We start from the raw sequence: 20676 nt of genomic DNA, 5'->3' as shown, positions 1-20676 counted from the left end.
TTTCAGATGTTCCCATTAAACTCATATGCTTCTAAACATTGGCGGGCAGCCGTAATTATAGGTCAGGTGTCCAGAAAATATATAGTGCTGCACTCACTGAGGTAAAGAACATGGGAGTTCCTACTCCAAAAACAAACATACTATGTGCATATAGAACAATCATAAAACCAGATCTGCAGGGTTGAAATTATGGCGAGCGATGTTTATATAGTTAACCTTTGAGCTTTTTGTAAATATATGTAAACATGTTATCATATACTATTAAAGACTTTCTTTCCAAAGGGTATTAGTTTTGGAAAAATATAAGTTTTGCAAAACTTTTGCTGTTACCAGGTATTTCTATCTCTAACCGCTGTTTCATATTCACATTATAAAAACAAAAGTGACATATTCGCCTCGTGGTTGCTCAACGCAAAGTTTCCCAGAGAAAACTGCTGCCTAACGTTACAAGTTTGGATCATATCATCGTCAGGTCTGTGCTGTGTTTTCCAACAGTATCCATTGCCACTGTTAAAATGTTGCATTAGAGCAGAAAGAAAGAATACGATGTTTCATCACAGATTTACCCAGCCAATATCAAGATATTCAGACTGTGTCATGATATAATTTTTGGTTCATGAGTTACAACTTCTAGGTTTAGTGGAATGCGGTAAATGAAGCACAATATTTAGTGTCAAGCATTTTTTCCCCCCAAACAATTAGATGAACTGTGACATTGCAACGATGACTACATATATCAATGATCCCTTCTACATGGCAAAAAGTGCCATTTGCAACAAAACTTAAATGAAGTCATTTTAGCAAGAGTGGTTCAACCCACAAATGGAAATCTGGAGCTTCGGCCTTTTAAATTAGAAATCTAAATTTTCGACAAGCTCACTAAAGACAAGTATCGTACAAAAAAAATGCGTCACCTCCGTCCGTCTCCTAGCTGAAGGTTAAGAGAACGTGTCCGGAGCTCATTCACCTTGCTGCTGCTTCTTCCTCCCCAAAAACATTTTTCTAAAAATCAAATCCTGGTTTGTGGCTGCTCAAGCAAGACCGCAGTCCACTCAAGGTAGGCTCGACTCGCACAGCTGTGCCTTGACCCTTCTCCATGTTGTGTTTTTCCTTAATGCTCATGACAGTCAAGCCCAAGCAGCCATCTGCTACAATTCAACCAGTTCTCACACAAGCCCTGTTTACACAAGCACACAACAAGAGCACAATTCTTGAGTGAGATAAGGACACACAAAGGAGGGGACAAAGGGGAGTCATTCACTTTAGAGTTCTTTGGGTTCAGCTCGCTTGCTCGTCTAGACAACACAACAATCCATACGACAACAGAATCTTTCTCAAGGATTTTGAACAACTTCATGTTTTGCTGTATTTTGGCTTCAGATTCTTGGGAAAAGTCTTCAGACGTACACAAAACACATTATCGACAACTCAGAGTGAAAAATCTGCTGTGATTTGAAAACTGACCAATATTTAGCAATCATTGTCCCACCACTTCAACGATTTAACTTCAAAACATAAACTTGTCTTGCTGATTGTTGTTATGGCGACAGTAAATAGGAGAAGCAGCTTTTGTTTTGATGAACAAACAGCTCTCCTTTGCAAGCAACATTCAATATTAACCAGGTAGAATGATCAGCCGATATCCTCCCAGGCTTTCGGGGGCAGGCAGAGTGTAAACAGGTCCAGATATGTGGGGGCGTATCTTTAGGGAATCATTGTTGATGCAGATGCAGCTTGGGCTAGAATAAACAGCGAGGCACAAGTCAAGATAAACAAATGGCTGTTCTTCTGACATTTGAAGACTCAATACAATGCCTTGTCCCACCTGCTTAGCAAGACGGTATTTGAGAAAAAGCCACGTTGCGGTGAGCAGTCAACAAGGTGAGCTCCTGCCATCGTCAAAGCAAAGTATGCCTGTGTTTCTCCCACAGTGCATATGTAGCGCAGTGGCTCCACACAACACAACAGCAGGAACTTGCAAAAACATGTTAAACATTTACTTTGTTTAATTATTCAGTAACTACAGTTGGTTCAAGGAAATGACAATAGGTCCTGTGTGTCGAATGACTCCCGAGTTTGATCCCGACAACGTCACGAGACGCGGTGGGAAAAATGCACACACACACAAAAATCCACATGTTTGATAGAAAACCCACATCATTTATAATGTCAAATACTGGTGGTGCAATAAAATAAGCACGACATGGGAAAAAAATCATTTGGTACAACAATGAATCTTTGATGCACAGAACTGCAGAGCAAAGAATCAGAATCATCTTTAGTATGTAAAAACACACAAGGAATTCTTCTCTGGTAAAATGAGCCACGCTAGTTTTACAACAACAAGCAACTATAACAAAAAGACCAAATTTAAGACGTGACACATAAGCACAGAGAGAGTCATCAAGCCAAAAAAAGTCACCAGTCGCACAATAATTACAATAGCATGTCAAATGTAACCATACATTTGCATTACAAAAGGTCACAGATAGTTTCATTATGAATACTACAGATAAGAAGCTAAGCAAGAAAAAAAAAAAAAAAAAAAACCACTTAACGCCGACAACAGCTCAGCATTAAGGCCCACGGTGCCCAGACGATGACATGTGGCAAAGTAAGGCAGGCCACGGTATTTTTAGTACAACTAGGGCGAAGTGGGAGTAAGCAAATAGAAAAGTTTAATGACTTTGTATCTGCTTGTACATGAATGGAATGGCAATTCTGGGATTTGGAGCTTCTTTCAGGAGATGTTCCCCGCACGTTTTCTCCTTCATTTGACTTTGATCATTTGGCTTGCGTGTGGCTCATGCCCATCAAGACGGCAGCAAGAGAACAGACATCATGAAATAAAAGACGTGCGGACCTCTTCCGTCAAGCTGAGGTAACCAATTAGACCTTGAAGGCACCATTAGAAAAAAAAAAATACCTTCAGTCCATCACCAACCTTTGGGATCTGTAAAGCTACTTATTGTTTTAACATTACTTAAACGGTGTCATAGTTCTAATCATCTTTACAAGGAGTCATGTAAGGAGTCTTCCTAAGCGAGTGGGGATGCAAACTTGTGGAGATGAAATATGTCAAACACATTTTCTTGGGAAAACCAAGGTTAGCTTTGACGAACTTGTCTAATTAATATTGTGTCCCCGTGTAAAGAAGGGACAATATTATTAGAACTACTGTCTTTTGGGACCAATGTCCTCTGTGTGAGCTGACAATGAGTCACCTCATCTTTTTTTTTTTCCCTTCTTTTGATTCTGAGGCCCTCTTATGTCAGTAGCACCCTTGAAATGATCACGCTAAAGAGCCATTGGCGTTTGAGTAGGAATTTAGCACGTATTCAGAGTGTGAACGACTGGTATTGGGCTCACCTGGCTGGTTGAGTCCAAATCTTGTGTCACCCAATCACAGGCCGCATTGCTCGGAGACCAAACGCGTGATAGCCCCAAGATTGACTAACTGTCAGTGTCGTAAAACAATTGTGGCACAATAACTTTCAATTAGGCATCTAATTGTGCTCACTTCATCGGTACGGGAGCGCTTATTACTCCCTGACACATTGGCTGGCTTCTGAAATCACAAATCATCTTCAACAATACACCAGGCTCATTTAAGCCTGTGAAGCATGTTATTATTTTAAAAGCCACAACTTCCCAGCAAATGGACAAAGAGGTTAAATGGAAGAAAGTCAGGGCAGTTGTAGGGTGAAGGACAACATATCAAAAGACCTGACATGGATTTCTGCCTTTTAATAGTGTCAGGGTTTTTGTTTTTTTTTGGTCTCCATTTTATGTTTTCTTTTAAATACAGCCCTTGTCAGGGGAATGTGTCCTACTCATAAAGCAGCAAAACTACAATATACAGTGGCACTAACACAAGGACATAGTTCATCATGACATTATGTGCAATTCCCAACTGATTAGGGTCATTATGTTGGAGGCCTGATTTATGTTGTCATTTCCTCTCAGCGAGCCTGCATCAATGAATCTTAATGAATTGGTAAATAAGGGTGAAGATTACACTGGATGACACCAGAACATTTCTCACCCTCAACTGACTAGATTTATGCGGCCAATTAGAGACTAACAGAAAATTGTCCAGCAAAAAAAAATAAAATAATAATAATATTCTTGATGATATAAATAACACTGGAGGAGTCTCAGCAAAGGGCGATTGTGATACGAGAGTAAAAGCCCATAAAGCATTCTCCCTCTTCAGGGCACCCTCGGAAATCCTCAGGAAGTACAGTGCCGTGAAAAAAGTATTTCTCCTTTCCTAATTTCTGCATTTTTTGATGCGTTGTTCACATTTAAATGTTTCAGCTCATCTAACTAATTCTATTTCCTTCCTGTGCACAGTACACATGTAAGTATCGGTTGATTGTATCAACTGCGGATGAAAGATGGTGTAAGACAAATGCAAGCATTTCTGTCAGCACCAAGTACGAATAGCTTGCTAGCTTATTAATAGGAACTTCTTAAAAGAGCACTTAGGAGGCTTTATGGACTACATATTGTGAGTAGATTTAGTACGGTAAGCAGCTGTCGACATCAAACAAGCTGGTCTGCTATTAGGCACAGGGGCTGAGGGATGCCGTGTGAAAAGGAGTGGAAAATTAAAGCTGAAGCAACACAGGAAAGGGCTTAATTTACTGGCATGTACAGTATGCAAATGAGATTACTCTCGGCTTAACTGCATCATTTATGTCCATAATAACAGCATCATCATTACGGGGCTCAAATTAAATTACATTGTAATTAGCATATCAAAGTGATTGGTTGAAGTCGAAAACAAATACCCGGTTTTTGTTAATGAACAACGTTAATTACCGTGTACAGTCAGGGAAAACATCCACAACAAATACCAGAAGTGTTTTGAAAGAGGGGGGGTGGAAGGGGAGGGGGATATTCTTCCTAAATGACAGGTCTGACTCGGTCTCTGTGCTCGTGAGAGCGTATGGCTGGATGGGGGTATTTTACCTGGAGAGCTCAACACACTCAGAAGATATTTCCCAAACTCGAGGAGATCAAAGATCCAATTTCCCACACTTGCCACTTCAAAAACTCATCAATAAAATACAAATCACTTCATGCATGATTTCTAGAATGGAGTCACCGTCAAAGGCTTAGACTGACTTCCGTATCATAAAAAAACACCCCAGCTCTCTGACTGTCAGGACGGCAGAAAGTCCACATGCACTTCAGTGTAGACATTTGTGCCGTCAGCTTTATCCCGCGAGTGCTCTTTAATAAATGCGGAGTGTTTCAATTCAAGCACTACAGCTTAGATGCCTCTTGCAAATCACACAGAAATTGCACAAAAATAAATTACTTTTTAATTATTACCTCTAATGTTGTTTTTAGTCACAAATATTTTTCTTCCCCCAACTGGCTTTTCAATCCCCCCCCCCTTCTTGGACGACCACTGCTGATCCACACGATCGGCACTCAAATTTTCAACATGTAGCATCTTTATTCTATTCATTAAGAAATCCATTAAAACGCCGTATTCCTTGCAAGTATTTAAAAGATGTGCCTTTCAAGGTAAAGCTCCAGCAAATCCCCTCCATCAGCTAATGACGGCACTCATTACACAGAGAAGCTGGCTAATGAAAGCACAGTCGCTGCCCGATCCCCTCACCCCACATAAAGCCCAAGCAAATGCTAATATCTCACTTCTAATTAAAAGGAGTTGAAGTCCAAATGCACCTCCACGGCTAACAGTGGGCTCTTCTTCTCAAAATTGACAAATGAAAACGCAGCCCAATTTTCTATAGCTTGTGAAATCTGAGCAAGTGAATTGCTGGTATCTGATGAACTTGATTTGTATACCTTTACAGTGTTGACAAATCTTTGGCTGAAAATATGTTTACTAGCGTTAGCTGCCTTTCTCAGAAAGTGACCTTGAGGCCTTCCACAGAGTTCATTCACATCAAATAAAGGTAAATGTCATCTGCCTATCACATAGGGCACGTGTAACAACAACAGAACTTTATTTTTAGTCTTTGAAAGCAAAGAGCGCACAGTACGATAGTTTGCTTAAGAATCAAGACAAAGATCTAAATCCCTAAATTAGCTACAGAGAGACATTTGCCCTACGTGAATTCACCTGATGAAGGTATCAGTTTAGTTTCGATGCCGATTTGGATGGACGCTGGAGTGACACTTGGCAGCGATTCCGATCTTGTTTCATAGAGCTTTGTCTTATCGAGACAAGGACATTTCACATGACAGTTAACCCAGATGCACTCTCCAAACCAGGGCCAAAAATACATTTATCATCATGAATTTCCTAAATGTCGACGTTATTCATACAGTGCTGGATTTGAGGGGCAGAAGTAAAATGAATGAATCTAAAGGTCAGTGTTATGAACATATTGCATGATGTCCGTTTGATCCTAGACCAAGTCTTTTCCCAGGGATTGTGGGGCTGTACGCTGTGTAAATCACGACGTATGACCTTCTACATTCCACATCTTCAGCGCTCCCATTCATCCACAGGCACAGATAATGCTGGGCAAATATCATAAACGTGAGGATTTTAGGATTTAACTGAGGTTGCCATCTACCTCCACCAGCTGGGGAAAAGAAAGACTATGCATCTGATGAAGCCCGATTTCCTCCGCCAGAAAAAAGGCTGCTGACCTCTTTGCCAAAACCCCAGTCAGAGTATCCTCAGTGGATTGCGCTGCTAAAGACAGACAGCAATGGGACCTGATTGGTCATATTTTATCAGCATTTGCTTTGCACAATTGAAACCTAAAAAGTTGTTTTGGAGTTGAATCAAGCTCTTGTCTGTAACAAGAAAGAGCAGGTGGAAGGCTCCGAAGCAAAAAACAACCAAAAAAATCTAGTGTGACAATCGATTTTTTACATGAAGCTTCATTTCTATCCTGCAAGCATGACCGTGATGAACAGAAACAGCTTCAGTCGGGCTATGACGTGCAGTTGAGGTGCGCTGTGCCTGCATAGTGGCAATAGCGACTTCAATAGCACAGCACTGCACTCCTCCTTCCTTCTAAATAACACAGCAAGCGGAGACCCATCATTCAACCTCCACATAGCTAACACCAGGCCACGGACACAGATCAATAGAGACATAGAGACAAATAACGACAGAGAAAAAAAAAGCAAGAAAGACAAGTGGCAACACAAAAGTGGACATGTCACAATAGAGAGTGCTTACACAGGGGAGCTGCAGTCAAACACAAAGGAAGGCCAAGTACTGTAAGAAAGTCAGGCATCTTTTCTTTTTTTTTTGCCCAGCTGTGACATTTGTTTCTTATTGTCGAGGTGACAGCTGAAAACGTCTCCCCTCGAGGGCCTCTCGGATCGGCCGTGGCCAGCTTTGACAAAGGGGGTAAGCGTACGCGAGGGTAAACAACAAGATGGTTGCAAAAGGATGGAAACGTTTTGATAGAGTTTTGCTCACTCTACCTTTTATGCAAGAACCACACGTGTGACAGTGTGGCCATTTTACGCTTGCAAGCGGAGAAAGCCATCGGCACCCTGTGTGGTACAGAGGTGCTTGAAAGCAGTCTGACTTATGCCTCATGAGAATATTTATTGAGAGAAAGCAAGGCGGGGGTGAGAGTGAACATGTTTCGGGGGTCACCTCTGCAACCTGGTTAATCAGTACAGAGGGTCTTAGCTCTTTGTTTTATAAGGTTTTGGAAACAGAAACTAGTGGAGCATTTTAGATAATTAACTAAGCAAGAATGTTTTCACATCATTTGGAAAGTTTCAAAAACTGGATGTGGAAACTTTCCAGAGTCAAGGAAAGGTGTAAGATTTTAACAAAGTTAATGATTCTAATCTACTTACCAACATAATCATATGATCAAAATAATTTGTCAACCCTAACACGTTTCAGCTAATGGTGTTTGTCATTCCAGTTTTTGTTGCAACGCTGGCTTTGTGGTTTTCTAGCCAGCCACAGAGATTGTTTTGCAAATAAACTCAAGACTTGTTGTTTTAAAATGATCCAAATCCATTTCATGTGATTAAATAGTAATTCTCATTGTATGTACATTTCCCTGTACATCTCATAGAAATGTGTTCACCTGCTGGTGGCCGGTTGATATTATCCATGTCCAAGTCAAAACAGAAGGTGTGAGACCAGGAGTGCAAATGGTCTTTTTGATAGTGATAGAAAAATAAATTGATCCTCAGCAAATGCATTTTCCTTCCCAAAAGGAAATCTTCTTGGAGATGACCATCTATACAACAAAAATGTGATTCATTCTACCTTCCAATCCATACAAGAGCACCACGTAATGTAGGAGGATATGAAGCAGACTTTTTTTGTTTGTTTGTTTTTGGACTGGAAATGTATTTTGATCAACGTATTGTTGAAGGTCAAATGAGTGAACTTTCAGATATATTTTTTTTTGTTGAACACACAAATGGAAAATACATGCATAAACAGCAGAGCCAAAACAATAGAGAGCAAGCTAGCTGTTGTTCAATATGTTGTTCTACACATTATACAATATTTGTAAGGTGATCTTTCCAATTTGCAAAGGGGCCTCGCATTTGCTTTGCCATTTTATTTTTTCTATTTTTTTACACAATGGCAGCAATGCAGAGAGAATAGATGAAGGTACTTAAAGTGCAGCAACAACACTGCAAGTGACAGAAGCGGTTCACTTTGTTGCCAGAATTACCCCCACGAGGCATTTTTGCTACACTTGTTTATTATGTTCCAACCTAGGCGTAAACGATTAAAGAGCTTTGTCGAATCAAAGTCTTATAAATGCATTGGAAAAACAGACGGCTGTAAATGCCACCGAATTCGAATCTTAGCAAGCCAAATACTAATAGATGGACAGTTCCGTTTGATGCTGATATAAAGAAATTACATTTTAAAGCAGCCAGTAAAGGCAACAGAGTAAATTAAACTGATGTCCAAAATGTGCACACAATCTTTTAAGCCCAAATTGTTTATTTTCATTCGTAATATATATTTTTTAATTCTAATCAAAACGCTATAATTACTTTCAAATGTTATTGCATGCAGTTGCAGTTATGCATTAGGTAGAGTACGCCTATCACTCGAATGTCATCCCCAGTGTAGTCCCTGAATATGGGAATGTCGCTTACCTTATTGAAGAGCTTGCTTAGTCAACGCAATCTTCTCTTCCAGCGTTGGCAAAACACTAAATACTGCCTAGACCAAAGAAATGGAAAAATAAAGTTAAGACTTAATTGTCAATGCAACCAACAAAGAAGCTTATGCATTTTCTTTTTAGGTAATTGGATTTATTCTATTCTACAAATCCTTTCATTTCAACCCTACTATAAAAGCACAAATTAAAAATTGTGTTGGTAATTTGATATGGAAAATATCATCTTTCTGATGGAAAACCCCATACCGCTTGTGGTTAATGTGACGTGCCAGTATGTGATGCATTTGACGCGACTGATGTGTTTGCACAAGACTTTCCCAACTGAGCACTCAACCCGAGAAAAAGGAAAAAAGCTGAAGGAAACAAAATTGTATTTTTATGGAAAATTTAAATGTCACTGTGGGGTAAGATATCAGGTGCATTTGAATTAAAGCATTAAAGCGTAACCAAATATGGAGGCGGATAGAGAAGAAAAAATCTCACAACCGCAAACCCTCCCTGTTTTGTCAAACATTTGACAGTCAAAACTGCGACCAAGAGTTGGTATTCATCGAAAAATAGACATTTGAGTAAAAAGACACCAACGAGCATCTAAACAGGTTGGACAGACAGACAGATCAAACAATAACAAAAGCTGGCTCGTTTCAACTCAAATACCCTCCAATTATTGTGATAAATTACACTTCAATTAACACATCACCAGTTGAATCATAAATCAATTGCAAGTGGTGACAAATGAAATGAATTAATTTCAAGCTCCAAACGTCTTCCATCATTTTTGATGACAGCAAATTGGTATTTGCTTGGAACAAACCAGCAACAACTAGATCCTGATAACGAAGGTGGGAACACCTCTTCTCTGTGCACTGTAAAGACAACAGCGGAAGCCCTAATAAGAGAAAGATAATTGCCTCAATTTCAAACCGCAACAGGCTGCAAAGTTGCCATTTAGATCGGTAGGGGAGCAGGTAACACACGGTGAGGATAAACAAGGGGAGCTTGCGTCAGAAGTCATCACACATTCCGACATCGGAATTTAGGGAACGGAACAAATTATTGTCGAGATAATTATCCCCCCAGGTGGCTTAGTTGAATGCTCTGTTAGACAAATAAATTACAAATATCAATCAAAGGAACACATTAAGATGTTGTTAATACAGCACATTAAAATGTAAAATATGTATAACCGGCGTGTGCAAAACATTGTTTGCTTATTTGGTTATTTGGTTTCTTTTGTTGTGTTTTTACATTTTAAGAGGAACTGGACAACTAGATGCTAATGAACAACGGTGGACCCATTAAGCCCACAAACCTGTGAAGAGGACTTTGCTTCACAATTTCCTCTCTCAACCCAGATTTGAAATCAATGGGAATGGCTTTGTTGTAAGGTTATGCTCATATGTATTGATACCCCTCCATTGAAATGTGACCAATCCCAACAATGGGCTCAAGGTCCTCTAATGGACAGGCTCTCATCACGTTTCACACTGTGGAGATAAAAAGATGAGAGCTCATGAATATTTACATTAAGTAAGATATTCCATTAATTTCTCTAAGCACTCTTGATACTGTCTGCGGTGGCTCGTTAATGAACTTCACACATCACCATCATATTAATTCATGCTAAAATCAATAGCCCCTTTTACGGCCATTTCACTGCAGAAGTGGCTCGCCAATGTTACACCTCACTATTCTGTATGAACAACCGAGTGGCGGAGAACTGATCGGAATATAAATAAGACAACTGCAAACGTAGGAATGATAGCAACGTGCTCAGCAGCAGCCTTATATTGCTATTGTAGAGTTGTGCACACCCAATTTTTTAGACCAGTTAAAATCCTTTCATTTTCCCAAAAATCGTCTTTTCGGTCTGTCATCTGTAATTCATATTGACCAATCACAGACCTAATGGTACAGTTGTCGTTTAGACCCACCAAACAAACATACTATGGTCCACTTTGAATAAACCATTTAACATACAATGCATCTTATAATACACAATACATTGTCCACTCATTTCATAATAACTGAACTTTGTTAAATCCAAAGCAACATTTGCCACCATGGAATTCCATCAAACTTATAGTAAAGTTCTTATAGTAGTTCTGGCCAAATGACAGAACACGGCACCTTATGAATCTTTGAGGAGTGATGTAAACAGTACCAATGTCATTTGTTTTTCTGCTGATCTGAACGTCTTAAGGTAGTTAGGTGAGTGACAAATTGTGGGGTCAGAAGGAGTACCAGACAACAGAGAGCATAAGTGAGACCTCTGGAAAACAAACACGGGATTTGGTTTCAAAGGCAGGGGGGGCAGGGGGGGGCATTCCATTGTTGAAGCCAATTATCAATGGAAAATAATAACAACAGATGGACGCAGAGCAGACAACTAATGCCGAAGCACCGCAACACTGGTGTACAGAGGATGAAATGCGAGAGTGGAGTTGGGGGAAGGGAAGTGGGGGTTGTTGCACACTACACACACACACACACACACACACACACACACACACACACACACACACACACACACACACACACACACTCACCAGATGTGAATTTCCACAAGGACAGTTTAATATATGCACTGCTCTCTGGCCACCACTTGTGCTTTTGGGTCAGACAACGGCATGGCTAACACCTCAATTTGTGTTCATAAACAAGGTGTCTGCTCTTTGCAAGAATTAATATCATGCGTGACAAGTCAAAGAACAAGTCGTTCCATTTGAATTCCGTGTTTCTTTTCGCTGCTGCATTTGTGCTAACAAATAGCCAATCAGGGATTTGTTGTCTATTGTATTGAAATAAATATTGGTTTTGTTTTTTTCTTGTCTCTCACTTATTGTTTGTGGCTTTACGTTATGATGTATATTTTATTACTGGTCGCCTTAATGGTTTACTGTTAGAGAGTCAGTGATGTAGAACAATGATTACATAATGATGGACGATTTATAAATATAATTAATGGCATTTGTTAGCCCTTGGCAGGTACGTGCCACCAACGTTTATCCTGGAATTGATTTTCTTTTCCAAATCCAGACTTATCCCATGTGACTTCGACTGAGTTTTTCATGAGATGGCCACAGACAGGCAGATGCAGAGAAGGCAGACCTGGATGATTATCCATATCAGCCACAGACTGACAGCCAGAAGAGGTGCTTGTAAGCCAAAACAAAACTAATACAGAGATGTCTGCAGATATTAGGATGAAGCTCCCCTTCAAAAGAAAAGAATGGTTTTCATTTCATTAACTTTAGTCTAAAGCCTAATTATCTCCCTGTAGGCCTTGATCGCCAATAGAAAAATAGGGGGAGGTTCGATTTCAATCATTAAAGCTTTTTTTGTTGTTCTTTTTCTGCCTCAAAGTTTAAGATGAGTTCATCAAATAATGTAAGAATTTATGGGGCCGCAAGCAGCATAGTCATTCAGAGGTCTAGAGTAAAAAGTTATGTACACAGCACCTTTTTGGCCTTTAAATTGTTTTTTTCGCAGGTAGCTACTTAACATATTTTTTACTGTAACTGTACACCTTCAAAGGATAACTCGAGGACTATAAGAAATAAAAAAAAAAACACTTGAAATAAATGTCTAGATTTAATTAGCTTTTGAGAAATAATTGCCATTAGCAAATCCCATCAAGTAAGGTTGAGGCATTCTTTGTGGGGGAGGGGGGGGGTCTTATTTTTGGACAATGGGGAGACAAAAGGTTTTCAAACAGGAACTGACAGGCCATCAGCCATTTTAGTGCACTGACACCGAGGTCGAGTTAATTAGACTATTGTCATTTTAATCAGGGCAGCTCAGTGGCCATCACTTCCTAAAAGAGCCAGAGGACTTAAAACGGCTGAGGGATTGTTGGCTGTGTGTGTGCGTGCGTGTGTGATGTCACCAATCTATGGGTTATGGAGTATGGTCTGGTTTGCTCACATGCTTAGAACATTAATGAGCTGGAGACACACCAAGGAAACAAAGGCGCCTGGAGGATCACCAGGGGAAAGTACTCGCCTCTGCTCTACTCATGTCTCTGTTGATTTGAGAATCATTTCACACTATTTGAAATTATTTGCTTCGCCATGAGTATCAGATTTTAAATTCAAACACTTTCATGTCTATATAGAACATCACTGGCCTGAACATATATTAAATATAGGATGGAGATTAAATGATACGGTTTGTATGAGTATATATTAGTATCGGTGTCAAATTAGGCAAGGTGGACCCTGGTACTGCATCTTTGTTCCTGTTTTGTTCTTGATAAATGGTGAGAGAGTGAGCGAGGAAATATGAATTATATATATATATATATATATATATATATATATATATATATATATATATATATATATATATATATGAAAATGATTCATGTGTAATGAATTCATCTCTTTTTCATGGCAATGTGACATCTCGCTTTATAATTTTCTCAGAACAGAAAAAGATAGATTTCCCTGGATCAGTTTGCCAAAACCCATCAATGAATTAGAAGAGAAACTGACATAATGAAAAAATAACAGCTAAAAATACATTTAAAATATAAATTCCTCACTGACGCCAAACGCTGTCTGATGAAATTTTACTGAACATGTTACCTTTTCGTGTTTCTGTTTATGAATATAATAATAGTTCTGTAAATTCATAATTTTAAAAATCAATCAATATTTTATAGGGACATAAAATTAATCTGTACAGAAATTATCCTTTTTAAATAATGAAGTATCTTTATTAATATTTAAAGACCTGAATGTTAAGCTAAGATGAGCAAAAATCTGGCGATGTTGTTAATGAAGCAAAAAAAGATCTCTTACAGCACAAGTATCTTAACATCTCATATTTTTGATCAGCACTAAAACATTGGCACAAAGTTTAGACATGTGAAGTGGCATACTTCCACTTTCTCACTTTATTATCTCCACAAACATAAACAGTATCATTGTTGCTGCCTTTTTTTTTTTTTAAACCACCCGAGCTCAGAGCAGCAGACCTGTATGCAAATACTAAAAGCCATAATGCATGAAATTATTGTGCGTACATTTGAATATTCAAATAGTGTGTTTTAGATCTCAACATTACCATTTAAATTTCCATCAATGTAACACAATATATGTAGACAGTTTTGTTTTCTACGTGAAAATGTTGCAGTGTACACGCACGCTGGGACACTTTGTGGCTTGGCTAAATGTACGATCACCCACATGAATGCTACTTTGAAAATGACACATTTGATACGTCAAATTGAGTTACATGTGTTGCTTAGCATAGAAGCAATGAGTTCATTTAATGAGTGTTTGTCTGACAGTTTTATGTTTTCTTGTTTGTCTGATCGTACCATGTTGCGCTACAAGTACAGCAGGCAGGTTCTGCTCGACATCGGCGAAAGCGAGTTTTGCGGCGTTTCGGGCTTTGATACGGGGACGTTAAAGTCGCTAGGACTGCTTCGGTCTGAATCATCGCCGGACTCGTCTGCTACTCCTTCCCTGGCCAGGCAGCGTCGGAAGCGGTGTGCGAGGAGGCAGAAGAGGGGAAAACGCGGAGGTGTCCGGACCAGGCTAGCGCCGAACCCAACTCGCCCGGCAGCAGTTAAGTTCAAGTTAACTAGCGCTAGGCTAGACTTCCAGCATGCACATAGCTCCTTGTGTAGACTAGTGCGTCACAGTTTGAATAGTGCTACAGTACACCTGAACACACTTTCTACTGAGGTGGCAGACGAATCCAAACGCTCCGGTATAGCTGATGATATGGTGCCTGTTTCAGATAATATTACGTGTGTACCAAATGTTTACTATCAAATTCCTACGGTCGTATCGTCCCGCCGCGCGAATAAACAATTGAGAGGTGATGTCAGGCCTAGAGAACACAATCTTACTTTCGTTTCGTTCAAAAATCCTCTGACAATTGCAACCCCTGACCAACCGATTACACTTAAATTTGGTTTTATGAATATTAGATCGCTTCATACGAAAGCAGTTCTCGTTAATGACCTCATCACGGAACATAATCTAAATATATTTGGTCTTTGCGAGACCTGGTTGAGACCTAATGAACTGCTACCGCTTAATGAGGCCTCGCCTCCAAATTTTGTGAGCTCGCATGTGGCGCGTCCTCGAAAAAAGGGTGGGGGTGTTGCCCTCATCTCGAATTCCGATCTTAGATTTACGCCTCGTTCGACTAACATATTTAAAACGTTTGAAGTTCTCACTGTCCGATCTACCGCTTTACCGTCATTTTATCTTGCTGTTATTTACCGTCCACCTGGGGCTTACGCTAGCTTCCTGGATGAATTTTCAGAATTCGTGGCTGATCTAGTGACAAACGCGGATAATATAATAATCATGGGCGATTTTAACGTCCACATGAATTTACCGTCTGAGCCACTTACTTCGGCGTTTCAGACTCTTATTGATACGTTTGGTTTCACGCAAGCCGTACAGGTAGCAACGCATAAGAATGGTAATACCTTAGATTTGGTATTATCCCGAGGACTGGCAACCTCTAATATAACAGTACTGCCATACACTACTGTTTTGTCTGATCACTACTTAATAAAATTAGAAATTTTAGTTCTTAGTCAAAGACAAGATAGCAATCAGAATTACAGCAGCCGTAATATTAACTCCATGACTGCGACTGCGCTATCTGAGCTACTGCGACCAGCAACTGCCGTATTGCCCTCATATACCGGCTCTATTGATAATCTTACGAATGAATTCAATGCTACATTGTTAAATGCCATTGACTCGGTGGCGCCGCTACGTCTAAAAACTCGCCGTAGACTGCCTACTCCGTGGTTCACAGATGAAACACGTTCGCTTAAACAATTAAGTAGAAAGCATGAGCGCAAATGGCGTTTAACCAGACTTGAGGTTTTCCATCAGGCATGGCGTGACAGCCTCCTGAAATATAAAGATGCGCTTATCTTAGCTAAAACTCGTTATTTTTCGCAGGTCATTAATCTCAATAAGAACAATCCTAAATACCTATTTGATACGGTGGCAAAGCTAACACTACGCCAGCCAACCCCTGATAGCTCCTTTCACTCGGCTGACGAGTTCATGAAATTTTTTGCTCGGAAGATTGACTCCATTAGGGATGAGATCAAGATGACCATTCCGATCGTTCAGTCAGGACCGCCGATTACCGGCGCCGATGATCATGCGATAACCTTTTCAAATTTTGAATGCGTGTCCCTCGAAGGGCTTACACAATTAGTTAGTGCGGCTAAACAAACAACATGTTTACTTGACCCGCTTCCAACCAAACTACTTAAAGAATTATTTCAAATCTTGGGACCGTCCGTTCTAAATATAATTAATCTGTCTATCTCCTCTGGGATAGTGCCTACAGCCTTTAAAACCGCTATCATTAAACCGCTACTTAAGCGACCAAATCTTGACCCGGACTGTCTCGGTAACTATAGGCCAGTTTCAAATCTCCCATTCATAGCAAAACTGCTTGAAAAAGTAGTAGCGCAGCAGCTTGTTGATTACATGGTCGCTAATAATCGATATGAATCTTTTCAGTCTGGGTTTAGAGCTAATCATTCCACTGAGACAGCACTTGCTAAAGTGACTAATGATCTCCTCTTAGCTATGGATTCAAATACTTCGTCGGTATTGTTACTACTAGATCTTAGTGCTGCCTTTGACACTGTTGACTTCAATATTTTGCTAGAGCGTCTTAAAGGTTGTGTTGGTATTTCGGGGTCAGCACTAGACTGGTTTCGTTCGTATCTATCAGACAGGACGCACCGAGTGGTCCATGGCAATGCGTCCTCTGAGCTCTATAAAGTTACGTGTGGTGTCCCACAGGGATCGGTGCTAGGACCACTTCTATTTAATATTTATATGACTCCGCTTGGGGACATAATACGTAAATATAATGTTAGTTTTCAATGTTATGCGGATGACATCCAATTATATATGCCATTATCAATGACAGATCCGCGGGACTGTTGTAATCTTGAGGCATGCCTTGCAGAGATCAAGCAATGGATGTCTCTCAACTTCCTTCGTCTGAACCCAGATAAAACTGAGATGTTGATAGTTGGTCCAGCTCGTTATCAACATTTATTTAAGGAAACCGCTATAACTCTAGATAGCCGTACTATCACTCAGAGTGATACTGTGACTAATCTCGGGGTAATATTTGACCAAACGCTCTCCTTTCAACAGCATATTAAAAATATAACCAGAATAGCATTTTTTCACCTTCGTAATATTGCTAAGATTCGCCCAATCCTCTCGACCAGTGATGCCGAAATTATTATACATGCATTTATCACGTCGCGCCTGGACTACTGTAATGCATTATTCTCTGGTCTTCCCAAGTCCAGCATCAAAAGTCTACAGTTAGTGCAAAATGCTGCTGCGAGGCTGCTCTCACGGGCAAGAAAATTTGATCACGTTACCCCAATATTAGCCAATTTACATTGGCTCCCGGTCCATTTAAGATGTGACTTCAAAGTTCTTTTGTTAACCTATAAATCATTGCATGGCTTAGCGCCTTCATATCTCGTCGACTTTGTTGTTCCTTATGTTCCGTCTCGTAACCTTCGTTCGCAAAACGCTAGTTTTTTAGTGACACAGAGGGCCAAGAAAATGTCTGCAGGGGCTAGAGCATTTTCCATTCGGGCTCCAGAGCTCTGGAATGCCCTGCCAATGGATGTTAGAACTGCTACCTCAGTAGAAACATTTAAGACACGTTTAAAGACGTATTTCTATGATGTGGCCTTTAACCTCTCCCCGACCCCACTCCCCCACCCCTCCCCGGCTGGGGAGGTGGTTAGGTGACACCCATGCTGACGATGGCTATCTAGATTCTCGTGGACCAATTCACCATGAGGGAACTGCAGTGGAATACCCTCCTGGAGGACACTGCCAGGACAATCGAAGGCACCTCCGACAGCTCTTGGCTTTGGCCTGGGCATCCACTTTTTGGTTTCCATATGATGTATTTTATGTGCCCTCTTTGCATCCATTGCAGCCTGGTGATCCTGAAAGGGGGATCCTTCCATCTGTGGTCCCTTCTCAAGGTTTCTCATTTTTCCCCTTGTAGGGGTTTTTTGAGTTTTTCCTTGCCCTTTTGGGAGCCTAAGATCAGGGGATGCTTTGAGAATTATTGTCAATTGATTGTCTATGTGAAGCCCTTTGAGACTGCTTGTGATTTAGGGCTATACAAATAAACTTGACTTGACTTAGCATTATTAGGAGCAGGAAAATTTCATCCATGCTTTAAGTTATTTGTGAGAAGAGGCACCCTATATCTATCAAAGTGGTCAATAATATTGATGTATTACAAGTGATCTTTGAAAGACCCGAGTTTTTAATTTTTTTATTTTAAGGCTAAGGTGGTTTACAGCATGAGTGAAGAGCGTGACTGCCTTTTTTGAGCGGCCTCGGCAGACCACAAGTCAACATGCAGCAGCTCCGGCGCGGCGGGGAGGCACTTTGCCGCTATGGGGCTCTAATATATTCAAAATAGGGATCATTTGCTTAAGCCTTGCATCCAAGAATCATTCTGGCCTTCATTAGCCTCAACCTGACATGGATGCAAACATGTTATCTTGCCACGTAACATGTCCCCCCCCCCCCAGCCCAGAATCCAATCACTCAATTCACTCGGCTTGTTTTTTCGGAGACACGCGCAGCCAATTCCTCTGGAAATATGACAGGCTGTTAGCATTCCGTGGAGAATGTTACATGGGTGTACACTTAGGTCTTAATTAGGGACACTATTTGATCATACAGCAGCTAGGCTTTATTAAAAGTATGACTTTGCATCACCCTTAAGTCCCCTTGGCTCAGAGCACACATGAGTATCATGTTCATATAAATATTTACTATTTGATATTTGGAAACCCTGCTATGCATTTCTATACAAGAGCAACGGAGCATATACACATTTCACAATCGTTTGATTTGTTATTTTTTTTAGACAAACAAGAAAGAACTAAAAATTGGCTATTTTAAGTTATTGTCCTACAGATGTTAGCATATTTGTGTGATGACCTTCAGTTCGCCAAAAATTAATGTTAATGTCACGCAAGCTATTTTGAAGAAATAATAAATATCATTAACTGGGTCAACTCTACGTACATCTATCTGAATAGGTTTCAACTGTTGACCTCTATTTGACTACTCATCAACTTCTTAGCAACTTCTTCTAGACCTCAGGCCAATCTGGAAAAAAAACAGGGACTATAGACCAAAAAAAGAAATACAAAGTGAATCCCTCAAAGGTCAACATAATACAAACAATACAGTATGGCCACGGTGTAGCCTTTCGAGCATGAAGGTTAGTCATTTGTGTGTTTACACCACATTGCGTAGCTTTGAAATTGTTTTTGCGGTTTGGCGTCTGCGCAGGGTCATTGTTTGTTTTCAACGTGTTTATATGCCACACAAGGAGTAATGACTTGTGGGATAGTTAGTGAATGCCTGCTCATCCAGACCCGGAAAACTGTCTCTGATTCTCACCACATATCTGGATAATAATGTGTTTATTATCATGTGTGATTGGAGTTCCGACAAAAAGCGGGTCTTAAAAAATGCGTGTGTGTGAGTGCGGGCGTGCGTGTGCATGCATGTGCGTGTGCTTTATTTCATGATTCCTTTAGAAATGCTTGTGAATGCTGTGATATATTATTGCCATGCTCACACAGAAATAAACCACATTATTTAGACAATTGACTGAAGGAAACCTGGACCCAATTTATTTTTATGTGTTAAGCTTTCAAGAGCCGCACCACCGCCAGGAGACATAGTGCAGACGCGTGTGTGTGTGTGTGTGTACATTAGTCGTGCACCTCAGAGAGAAATGTTAGCGGACTAACATGGGGATACAAAACAGGTCACTTTCAAATTACGATTCATTAAAGCTGAATGAATAAATAGATTTCCCCATTAGCAGCAACACAACCCTACCCCCAATCTGGTATGCACACACACACACACACACACACACACACACACACACACACAGCAACGTGACCCCCCCTTGATTAAACAAATAATGACACATTTCAAAAACTGTAAACGAGTCCAAATTAATTTGCGCTTTGCTCTAATTGCGGTTAAACACCGCTCCTCCCTAACCTTGGATCAAGCACTTCTTAATTACGGCTTTCTGAGGACAAGTTCCCAACAGAGTTGTTGTGTTGTTGAATACAAAATGGTTGCAATGGTTGACTTCAATTGTTGTCACACTGATGTTGCCACACATTTTATTAGCTCATTGCACAAAGCCACAGTGGCTGCGCAACAAAAGAACGGCCAGGTATGTTCTGTCTACAACAGAAAAAAAAATAATATAGCACAACTACAGTGTCACCAGGAAGCAAGCACGGCTCGTTGCCGTCGCCTACTTTACAAAAACGACAAGATGTGCTTCCTGAAAGAGGGGAGAGGTGGAAAAGGCCCATCCTGCCCTTGGAATCAGCGCCACCCCACAAGAGCCGCCACCGCCGGACTTTCTGCACCGACAGCAAAACTTCCCTGAGAGAAGAGCGCGTGCCAACTCAAACACAGCTCGTATTCCTCTTTGTGGACGCCGGACG

The 20676-nt window shown here is 40.4% G+C and overlaps 1 protein-coding gene across 10 annotated transcripts in view; it reads right to left on the bottom strand.

Moving 5' to 3' along the window:
- foxp1b (forkhead box P1b) overlaps positions 1-20676 on the bottom strand; it is a 90190-nt gene that overhangs the window by 56305 nt on the left and 13209 nt on the right. For 6 of the 10 annotated variants that reach the window (XM_085923432.1, XM_085923430.1, XM_085923424.1 and 3 more), the window contains exon 3: positions 9100-9166. The exons of 1 other annotated variant lie outside the window; for it this stretch is intronic. The gene's annotated coding sequence lies outside the window, so the exon portion shown is untranslated. Of the gene's footprint in view, positions 1-914; positions 1173-9099; positions 9167-20676 lie in introns of those variants that run through there. 3 more of the 10 variants (XM_085923420.1, XM_085923422.1, XM_085923423.1) reach the window with 3 other exon arrangements.

This window comes from Syngnathus leptorhynchus, chromosome 11, assembly GCF_054491065.1.
Source record: "Syngnathus leptorhynchus isolate UIUO chromosome 11, UIUO_Slep, whole genome shotgun sequence".
Lineage (NCBI taxonomy): Eukaryota > Metazoa > Chordata > Actinopteri > Syngnathiformes > Syngnathidae > Syngnathus > Syngnathus leptorhynchus.
This window is presented reverse-complemented; position numbering and strand designations above follow the sequence as displayed.